The 10,691-nt window shown below is 39.5% G+C and overlaps 1 pseudogene across 1 annotated transcript in view; it reads left to right on the top strand.

Moving 5' to 3' along the window:
- Positions 1-10,691, top strand: part of LOC146501089 (lactase/phlorizin hydrolase-like) — a 10,964-nt pseudogene extending 273 nt beyond the window's left edge. Inside the window, exons 1-17 of the transcript XR_014869915.1 lie at positions 1-373; positions 642-712; positions 2,518-2,595; positions 2,687-2,780; positions 3,349-3,433; positions 3,532-4,210; positions 4,306-4,952; positions 5,049-6,587; positions 6,699-6,967; positions 7,096-7,387; positions 7,482-7,679; positions 8,483-8,685; positions 8,769-8,875; positions 9,104-9,172; positions 9,294-9,562; positions 9,710-9,943; positions 10,109-10,691. The exon at positions 1-373 is cut by the window's left edge and continues 273 nt beyond it. The product of XR_014869915.1 is annotated as a lactase/phlorizin hydrolase-like (transcript). The remainder of the gene's footprint in view (positions 374-641; positions 713-2,517; positions 2,596-2,686; positions 2,781-3,348; positions 3,434-3,531; positions 4,211-4,305; positions 4,953-5,048; positions 6,588-6,698; positions 6,968-7,095; positions 7,388-7,481; positions 7,680-8,482; positions 8,686-8,768; positions 8,876-9,103; positions 9,173-9,293; positions 9,563-9,709; positions 9,944-10,108) is intronic.

The raw sequence follows: 10,691 nt of genomic DNA, 5'->3' as shown, positions 1-10,691 counted from the left end.
TGTCATGGGCTCAACTTCTTCCTACAGGCCACCCCAGCCAGCCCCAGCAGGCTGTGGTTAGATGTTACCAGACCCTGCTGAAACAGCTGCTGGAAGCAGGTCTTCAGCCTCTGGTCATCCTTCATGGATGGACAGTTCCAGAGTCCTCTGCAATCAAGGTATGGAGGTTGGGAGAGCCAGGAGCTGGCACAGATGTTTCAGCAGTATGCAGAGTTTACCTTCCAAGAGTTTGCACCACTTGCACACTCATGGGTGACACTGGATGGTGTTTGGCATGACGGGCAGCCTGCACGTGCTCCCAGTTTTCTGCAGAACATCCTTCAACTCAACAAGAACATTTACCAGATGTACCATCAGCGCTTTACTGACAAAGGTGAGTCAAATTAACAGGAAAAGTGAAGATTAAAGACAAAAGAACACGACTAAATTTATTCTTTTTCAGAATTATTCACTAGTCAATACTGTTCTTATTTCTCTGAGGATTGAGTTCACCTTAAGGTTTTGTTTATAGACAAGTGTCTTGAGAAATCACCTGTAAAAATAAATCATATTTTATAACCAACTGAGGTTGATGAAATCCTCCAGCACATGTTCAGCTGTTCCCAATAATAAAAGTGCTTTTCATGCTTGCACATTTACAGGCAGACGTCTGTCACTGGGACTGAAAACTAAATATGTGGCTTCTCTCTCCCACATTAAAGCTTCAACAAGTGTAAGTTTTTTCTTTTATCTATACATATCTTTTAAACACTAATATATGTATAGTCAGAATTTCACCTCCTTGCATGATTTTTATTTAGGATCTAATAATATTTTTCGGTTGTTGATATTATTTTGATAATCGGCAATGAAATAGTTTATATTTACAATAAGCTCCAGTTATTTACTCACCAAATATATGAGAAACAAAATTCTTCCACGGCCTCAGAAGTGACAAATATCCCCTTTAATGATTTTCTTGCATTTAAAGCTTGTTTTAAATCTCTCCAAAATATTACAAACCTCAAATTCAGCTTTTTAAGCAATTCACTGGGGAATTTGCTTATCTGCTTAGGATGAATATTCCAGTGAATGTCCCCACAGATGTTAACTTACATGATGTTTACCACTCATTGATAACATAAAGTCTGTAAATGAATCAGTCCACATTAAAAGGCTTTTTTTTTTTTACTGTGGCCAAACAATGAAATCTTACATTTGTCTCATGACAAAACTTTATTTCCATTCCAATTAACGTGCATAAATTGCACGTTAATTGGCTGTTTTTGCAGGGGGTTGCGTCTTGTAGAGGATTGTTCCCTTGTTATAAAATTATTTCAAGCCATTTAAATGATTACTTGATCCAATTTTTTCATATTTTATTATTTTTGTTTTGTTTTTGTTGAAGGCATTCAACAACTCTTTACTCCACACACTCTAGTGACAAGAAGAGCAGCACTAACGTACCTGAGGTTAATTTTAATCATTTTCTCATAATCTGGAACTACTGACTGTTGTTATATGGATTTTATATGGATTGGTCATATAATTATATACTTTTTGTTTTTTTTTTGGTTTGTTTAGAATATGACTGATTTGGTTTTTTATGTCATGTCGAGTGCTGTGTGGTAGGCAGGATGTAGGACCCAATTTCAGGACTCATAAGACAGATTGAACTTAAAGCGGCAGCGTTTATATCTGGGAGACCTTCCATAAAAAGTAAACGTCACAAAAAACAAACCAAAACCTCAAACTAGAAAACTAGAAATAAACTGGACACACTTGAATCTAAAAACTAAGAAACACAAACTCAGAAAATAAACCAGGACTGGGAATTACAATTTCCTCAAGAACACAGAGGAGAAAAACCACACAGCACGGTGACGGTACAACGCAACACTGACAGAGAGAAACACAGGGCTTAAATACACTGAAGGATAACGAAGGAATGAGACACAGGAGGAGAGCACAGCTGTGTCTTGTCAGCAAACATGGCACGACCAAGGGGAAGCAAAAGTAGAAACACTGACAAGAGACAAGGGACTGTCAAAGTAAAACAGGAAACATGAGACAGTTCACAAAGACGCAGACTAGACACTATGACGTGGAAACACAACAGACCTAAGAGAGGCAAGACCAAGACTACAAATACAGAATAAGTCAAGAGTATAATAATACTGGGCTAGGAAATATAAAATACACAGAGAACCTAACAAATAAACAAGACTCAAGAGAGAATCCAAACAAGGAGTTAAACAGGGACTACAGGACACTCAAAACAGCATAACTAAGACTACCAGTGAATCAGAACATAAACCATACTACAAAATATTACCAAAACACAAGAAACTCAAAATGCTGGGTCATACTGACCCTGAACCGTGACATTCAATTTATTTCAATGATGCCAATGAAAACAAAGAATAAGTCACTTTAATCACCTTAGAATTTCTAAAAAATGATGAAGTAATGGTTCAAAAAAGTCCCATCTCAGAATGATGTGACAACCTGATGTTGTGTATCTCCTGCTTGGAACAGATGGACTTCTTGTCAGTGCACATTGACTACAACTGTGCCATCTCTTCAGAGTTTGAAAATGAACTGAGGAACTTGCAGGTACAATAAGCATTATAAGATGTTTTTTATACGTTGCATTTAACATTTTGCTGATACAGCAAAGCTACATATGTTTCATTTTATGTTGTAGATTTTGAGCAGGAACTTGCCTATCCTGATTTACAAGATGAGCGCTCATGATTGTTCTCCCAATGATTACCAGCTTCTTGGAGATTTCCTAAATGGTAAATGTCATGACAGCTTTTTGACTTTGCAAATTTAAGATATTAATAATCATTTCCCATAACAGAAACAAGAACAATACCTAATTTTATGAATGTGCAGCTGTATATGTAATACTACTTTCTGGTAGCTGTTGTAGTAAAGATTCGTGTTGTGAAATACGTACTCATGGTGCCTAATACACCAGTTAAATATTTCTGTGACTATAATACCACTTATTATTGTGTACAGTGTACATCCTGTCAAAAAATGGCATTGTAAAACAGCTATCTGAAGATATTATGGGATGGCAGAATAAAGAAAAACCAAAGCCCACAACATCTGGGAAAATCCTCTGGTGTTGTTAACCAAACAGAATGCATTAAGATAAAGTTCTAAATCTTGGGAGTGTTATCATGTCATTAAATCTTCTTGTTATGGGCCAGTGATGTTATATAAGGCACCCATAGACTTAGCACACACTTACGATGTTTTTTCAGTAATAGTGAGTACATATTGTTACAATAACAAATATCAGAACTATATCAGAACTGAACTTAAAACAATTCATGTTTCTTGAACACAACACAGTCCTGATGGACAATGGCCTGAATATTGTGGGATGTGACATGAAGGACATGTTAGGCAAGCTGGACATGGAAGATGCTCTTGTCAAGTAAGAGTTCATTTTCTGATTTATATGTACTGGAATTCTGTTTTTTTTTTATTTGATTAAAAATTTGCTTTGTATTTTTCATGTCTCTTTTTCCAAAGTCGTGGCATTTCACACCACACGAGGATGACAGGGTTAAGAAACAGTTATCAGACTGTGTGGGATAAATTTAAGTCCCAGACCACAGCAGAACGAGATCTTTTAATTCAGGAATCATTCCCCTCTGGCTTCCAGTGGGCCACCTCCAGCGTATCCTTTAAAGTTGAAGGTGGCTGGTCAGAAGGCGGGAAAGGAGAGTCTATTTGGGACTGGTTTGGTCATGAGGGCTTGGCCTTTGCAAATCAGACAGCTGACCTAGCTTGCGACAGTTACCGTAAGGTAGATTATGATGTCTACCTTCTGCGAGGTCTTCAGGTCGACACCTACCAGTTTTCCATCTCTTGGGCCCAGTATTTTCCCCACAGGTACCGACAGAGCCAATCAGAAAAAGGAGCTCAATACTATGACCAGCTGATAAATGCTCTCATTGCATCTGGCATACAACCTATTGTCACTCTGTACCACTGGGATCTGCCTCAAGCACTCCAGAATTATGGTGGATGGACCAATGCCTCCATTGTAGAGGCCTTCAAAGACTATGCAGACTTCTGCTTCTCCAGGTTTGGAGACAGAGTCAAGATCTGGAACACATTCAATAGTCCCTGGGTAGTGAGCCATGCTGGGTATGGTACTGGTGTGCATGCCCCAGGAGTAAAGGACTATGTGGAATCTTCCTATCAGGTGAGAGTGATGTTATTAAAATACTACAATTAATCACTTTATTACAAGTGTAATTATTGCACTAATGTACTTAACATTTGATTTTGCATTATCAGGTCACTCACAATATTCTCAAGTCCCATGCCGAGGCCTGGCATGTTTATAATGACAATTACAGGAAAACACAAGGAGGAAAAGTGGGCATTGCCTTGAACTCTGACTGGGCTGAGCCCAGTGACCCTGCCAAACCTGAAGATGTAGCAGCTGCAAACCGTTACCTGCAGTTTATGCTGGGCTGGTTTGCACATCCCATATTTGTAGATGGAGATTATCCTGCAATACTCAAAGATCAGGTAGAACAGAAGAAAACCGCATGCTCTGACTCTGTACCAGCAAAGCTCCAGTTTTCACTCCACAGAGAGCCAGAGGATACTTGGTACTGCTGACTTTTTTGGTTTAAATCACTATACTTCTCGGCTGGTCAACAACAGTGATGGTGGGTGCACCCCCGGTCCTGACGGTGTGGGTGACTTCCATGCAACTTGTGGACCCCACATGGAGTTCCACAGCTTCTGACTGGATCTATCCTGTTCCTTGGGGACTTAGAAGGCTCCTGAACTACATTTCAACAGAATACCTGAATGTTAACAAATTACCTATATACATACCAGGAAATGGGATGCCAACAGATACAGTGTTGACAGTCTCACTGACACCAGCAGAATGGACTATATGAGAAGTTACATCAATGAGGCCCTGAAAGGTTAGTGTTGGAGATTTTCCTGATCTGAAGTCATTTTTTTAGAGAGAGAGTTAAAATAATTCTGATATTAATTTTGTTTTTGTTGTTCATTTGTAGCAACACTCACAGATGGAGTGGATGTGCAGCGATTCACAGTGCAGTCACTCATGGATGGATTTGAGGCAAACCAAGGCTACAGCCAAAGATTTGGTCTTCACTATGTCAACTTTGAAGTCGGATCCAGACCAAGGACCCCAAAGCAATCTGCATATTTGTACTCTGAGATTATCGAGCAAAACGGTTTCACTTCAGAAAAAAGTAAGAAGTTTAAAGCTGCAGAAAGGCCATTAACTCGACGTTTAGCTGCTTTACCACCCTCAGAAGTTCCATCTCAGGCAAAGGTAGTTTGGGAGAAATTCTCTTCACAGTCAAACTTTGATAGACAAATGTACCATTATGGCAGTTTTCCTGAGGGCTTCAGTTGGGGAATTTTCTTCTTCGGCCTACCAAATTGAAGGTGGCTGGAATGCTGATGGCAAAGGTCCTAGTATATGGGATACATTCACTCAGACAACTGACACTATTCCTGATAAAGCAAACGGCAATGTAGCCTGTGACAGTTACAAAAGACTTAATGAAGATCTCTACATGCTGCGGGCTCTGAGGGTGAAGTCATACAGATTCTCTTTGTCCTGGTCCAGGATCTTTCCTGATGGCACACGTAAGTCCCTCAACCAGAAAGGTGTTGACTACTACAACAGACTCATTGATCTTCTTATAGCGTACAATATCAAACCTATGGTAACACTGTACCACTGGGACCTTCCTGAAGCTTTGCAAAAGGTCAATGGCTGGGAAAGTGCAGAGATGATTGACATTTTTAATGACTATTGCGACTTCTGCTTTGCTACTTTTGGTGACAGAGTGAAATTCTGGATAACCCTTAACCAGCCTCAGACAATTGCATGGTCTGGATATGGACTTGGAAATATGCCACCAAATGTTAAGGACCCAGGATATAGACCATACATAGTTGCACACAACCTCATTAAAGCCCATGCCAAGGCCTACCATACATATGAGGACAAATATCGTCAGTCTCAGGGTGGTCTAATATCCATTGCCCTCAACGCTGATTGGTTTGAACCTGCTGATGTCAACGTAGTCCGTGAAGTGGTAACTGCTGACCGGGCAATGCAGTTCCAACTGGGATGGTTTGCACATCCTATTTTAAGACTGGTGACTATCCTGATGCACTGAAGTGGCAAGTTGGGAACAAAAGTGAAATCCAAGGTCTTCCACAGTCAAGACTTCCTTCCTTTACTGAAGAAGAAAAGAACTTCATCAAGGGAACTGCTGACGTATTCTGTGTAAATCATTACACTACAAGGGTAGTGAGCTATTTTACAGCTGCACTTCAGCCTCACTCCTATGAATGGGACCGGGACATGAGAGAAGCAGAGGAACCTGATTCACCAACTACAGCCATTCCTAACCAAAAAGCTGTGGCCTGGGGCTTGAGGAGACTCCTCAACTGGATCAAGGAGGAGTATGGTGATCCAGAGATTTATATTACTGAGAATGGAGCAGCAGTAGAATGGGATGACTTTGAAAGAGTAATGTTTTACAAGACCTATATCGATGAGGCTCTCAAAGGTGCAGTGATATAAAAACATTTCAGAAGATATTTAACATTTTCCACCACTGCCATGACTGGTTGTTCATTGATTTTGTATGTATGTGTTTGCATTTGTGGTTACATTACAGCCAATAACCTTGATGGTGTGCGGTTGCAAGGATACACAGCAACAGCCTTTATGGATTCTTTTGAGTGGCTGCACGGGTACAAATTTCTATTTGGGCTGCACCACGTGGACTTCACAAACCCAGATCGTCCAAGAACACCAAAGTACTCAGCTCATTACTATTACAACATCATAAAGGATAATGGCTTCCCCTTTCCAGATGATGAGAAGATGCTTTATGGTCACTTCCGTGAGGATTTCATGTGGAGCACTGCTTCATCGGCCTACCAAGTAACTTATACTTTTACTGCAATTTTACTCTTACTCAATTAAGCAGTAGTTGGGGAATGATTTTGAATACTGTCTTGCTTCCCTTGTTTCATCTCTTTAAATTATTGTTTTGCATTTACTGTGTCCAGATTGAAGGAGGATGGAGGGCAGATGGAAAAGGTTTAAGCATCTGGGACAAGTTCACTCACAGTCCTTCCAAATATTAAATGATGACAATGGGGACATAGCCTGTGACAGTTACAATAAAATAGAAGAGGATGTTGCGATATTAAAGCAGCTGAAAGTAAGCCATTATCGTTTCTCCTTATCCTGGCCGAGAGTCCTTCCTGATTGGCACTATCAATAACATTAACGAGGCTGGAATCAAACTACTACCAAAGACTTTTGGACGCACTGCATGCTGCAAATATCGAGCCACAGGTATGTATAATTCCTTGCATTTCAAAAAAGATACATTGGAAGTCAGTGAATTCAGTAAGAGTCATTTTTTCCTTTCCTTTCCTTTCCTCTTCAGGTTACTCTGTACCACTGGGACCTGCCGCAAGCTATAGAGGATTATGGAGGCTTTTGAATGACAGCTTTGTTAAGCTTTTCAAGGACTATGCTGACCTCATGTTTGACCGTCTTGGTGACAAAGTGAAAATTTGGATCACCTTTAATGAGCCGCTCGTTATAGCCCGCCATGGATATGGCTTTGGAGACTTTGCCCCAGGTATGGTTTGAGCCAGTGGTTTCCAATTTTTTTTCTAGGCTCCCTCCTGGCACAAACACATGCTCCATCCACACACACACACATTTTGTTTTCAAATTCCATTGCGGTTTATTTCACACGTCAAGCTGTTTGAGAAGAATTAAACAAATAAATGTAAACTAATAAATTACAGGTAGCAATAAAATCAACTACTACCTCTTTTGCGCCACGTCCACACCTACACTGGTATTTTTGAAAACACAGCTTTTTCTATGCATGTGGGCATTTCGTCCACACGTAAACTGCATTTTGGGTCACTGAAAACGTACATTTTTAAAAACTGCTGTATTGTTGGAGGTTTTTAAAGGTAATTTTTGTGTTTACATGTGGACAGAGATATTTTTGAAAAACTCCACATATGGACGGGATTTTTTTTTTTATCAACAAAAACAGAAAATCTCTGTTTCAAGAAATACCCGGTATGGGTGGAGGTAGAAAAATAAACCATCTTTTATGGTGTAATTATTTTATGTGTAGTTATTTTGTTTTGGTCTTATTGTGTAAGAATATTCAACATTGCTATCAATACATTTTCCAAAAAATGCCTCTCTGTGCAAAATAGGTTTAAAAACATAAACAACTGTTGGATACTGTTTGTCCGTGATATGGATATGTGGTCAAGGGAAATATTTGACTATTTTGAAATAAGCTGTAATCTGTACAGCAGTTCTTCACATTTCTAAACCATAGTGACAACCCCCCGCCCCAACAACAACAAAAAAACAGAGCATATAGGCAACAAATGTGTCCATGTTTGTCCCCAGGAATCAGTTCAGGACCAGACACTCTGCCCTACATTGTTGGTCACAACCTGATTAAAGCTCACGCCGAGGCCTGGCATCTCTACAATGACAAGTACAGGGCCAAACAGAACGGCATAATCTCCATCACAATCAGCTCTGACTGGTCCGAACCCAGAAATCCTTATAGACAGGAGGACTATGATGCTGCAAGACGTGTGGTGGAGGTATGCCAATTCCTTTCAGATTTGACAAAAGAAAAGTTGACAGCAGTTAGTTTCAAGTGACTATTATGTTTCTCTTTGTGCAGTTCACTCTTGGCTGGTTTTCCCATCCCATATTTAATGGTGACTACAGTGAAATTATGAAGACAAGAATAAGAGACCGAAGTCTAGCTGCCGGTCTACCACAGTCTCGGTATTATGAAGGCTATTATTAAATCACAAAAAGCTAATGCTGTTCACAAACGTTTTTCACTGACAACACTACTTTCATATGAACAGAATCAACTTTTTGGGATTTCCTTATCTGGATGATTGAGCATGCATCAAGACCCTATTATTAAATCTTTAAAAGTTTGTCTGTGATTTTCTAAGTAGCTCTATAGTATAATAAGTAAGTTTGGTTTCCCTTAAATTTCTCCAGGTTGCCTGAGTTTACTCAAGAGGAGATTAAGAGAATTAAGGGCACTCATGACTTCTTTGGATTGAACCAGTACACCATCTGCCCTGGCATTTCCTGTGGACCAGTGGAAATACTGCAAGCCTTGAGGCAGACATGTAAGAAGTTAACATTTGAAAAACAACTGTCTTCTGGAACTGATTCTTCTGAACAGCTTTGCTTCTTTATTCTGTAATTTAACAAATTTTGCCCTCCGCAGCGGTGCGGCGACAGTTCCTGATCCCACTTGGTTGGATTCAGCCTCCGTCTGGCTAAAGGTCACACCATTTGGTATCCGCAGATTGCTGAACTTCATCAAAAATGAATATGGAAATCCACCAATTATCGTCACTGAGAATGGAGTCTCAGAGCAGGGACCTATTGATCTAAATGATGTTCACAGGATCTACTACTATGAACAGTACATTAACCAGGTGTTGAAAGGTATCAAAAACCTCTGTTTATAAAAAAAATCTAAAGCCAGGAATGTCCTGGAGAGGAAAATAACATAATCATGTTTTGTGTGTAATATGGATGCTTTAAAATAGACTGAATTTCAAGAATATGAAGGTACTTATTTTCTCTTCACAGCTTACTTGCTCGATGGTGTGGATGTGCGTGGTTACACAGCGTGGTCACTGTTGGACAACCTAGAGTGGGCTTCTGGCTTTTCACAGAGATTTGGTCTGTTCTACGTTAATCGCTCAGACCCTAATCTTGCTCGAGTGCCTAAGAGCTCTGTAAACTTCTACACCAAAGTCATAAAGTGCAACGGATTCCCCGACCCTGAATCAGGACATGAGTGCCTGAACCCAGAGTCTGGAGGTAAAAGAATGAAATATTTGCTTAGATGCCTACTTTGAATGATAGACCTTTAAATTAAATGTTCAAATAAATAACTAACTTACCTGCTGAAAAGCAGGTTAGTTACTATCTGCAAATCTTCACAACTAATACGACAGTATTGTTTTTACTGTGTCTCTTCTGCAGCAACAACTGCGCCAACAGCTGCACCACCAGTCAACATTAACAGCGTGAAATTCCTCGGTCTGGATCTCTCTGCCGATGATGCTGAGACTGGACTTTACACCACATTTGCTCTACTGATTGTTGCAGTAGTAGGAGTCATTTGTGTTTCTGTTTTCTTCTTTAAAATGAAAAAAAAAGTCCAAGAAAAGTGAACATGTGGACAGTATCAAAATGGAGTAAAAACTGTAACTGCAAATAAGCTGATGTGCAGTGTAGGCCCCCGTAAACAGCATTTGATTGCAGCCCCTTAAAGACTGAAAAATACTACTAGGCTCATCAGACATAGAAAATTGTAAGTTTCTCATGACCGAGTTATTAAATCCTCGTACATTATAATTTGCTTGACCACTGCTGCAGCATGAAGATTTGAGAATCCACCAAAATGATTAAACGTGTCATTTTATCCTGTACTCAAAGAAGATAAAAGTAATTTATGTAATAAGAAAAACAATTTTCAGGTTATAGTACAGGATGTAACATACGCCTCAAATTTGAATAATGTTTTTGTATATGTTTATCAGATAATCAAATATATCAAATAAAA

This window comes from Neolamprologus multifasciatus, chromosome 16, assembly GCF_963576455.1.
Source record: "Neolamprologus multifasciatus chromosome 16, fNeoMul1.2, whole genome shotgun sequence".
NCBI lineage: Eukaryota > Metazoa > Chordata > Actinopteri > Cichliformes > Cichlidae > Neolamprologus > Neolamprologus multifasciatus.
The sequence above is the reverse complement of the archived record's forward strand: the minus strand, read 5'-3'. Positions and strand labels throughout refer to the sequence as shown.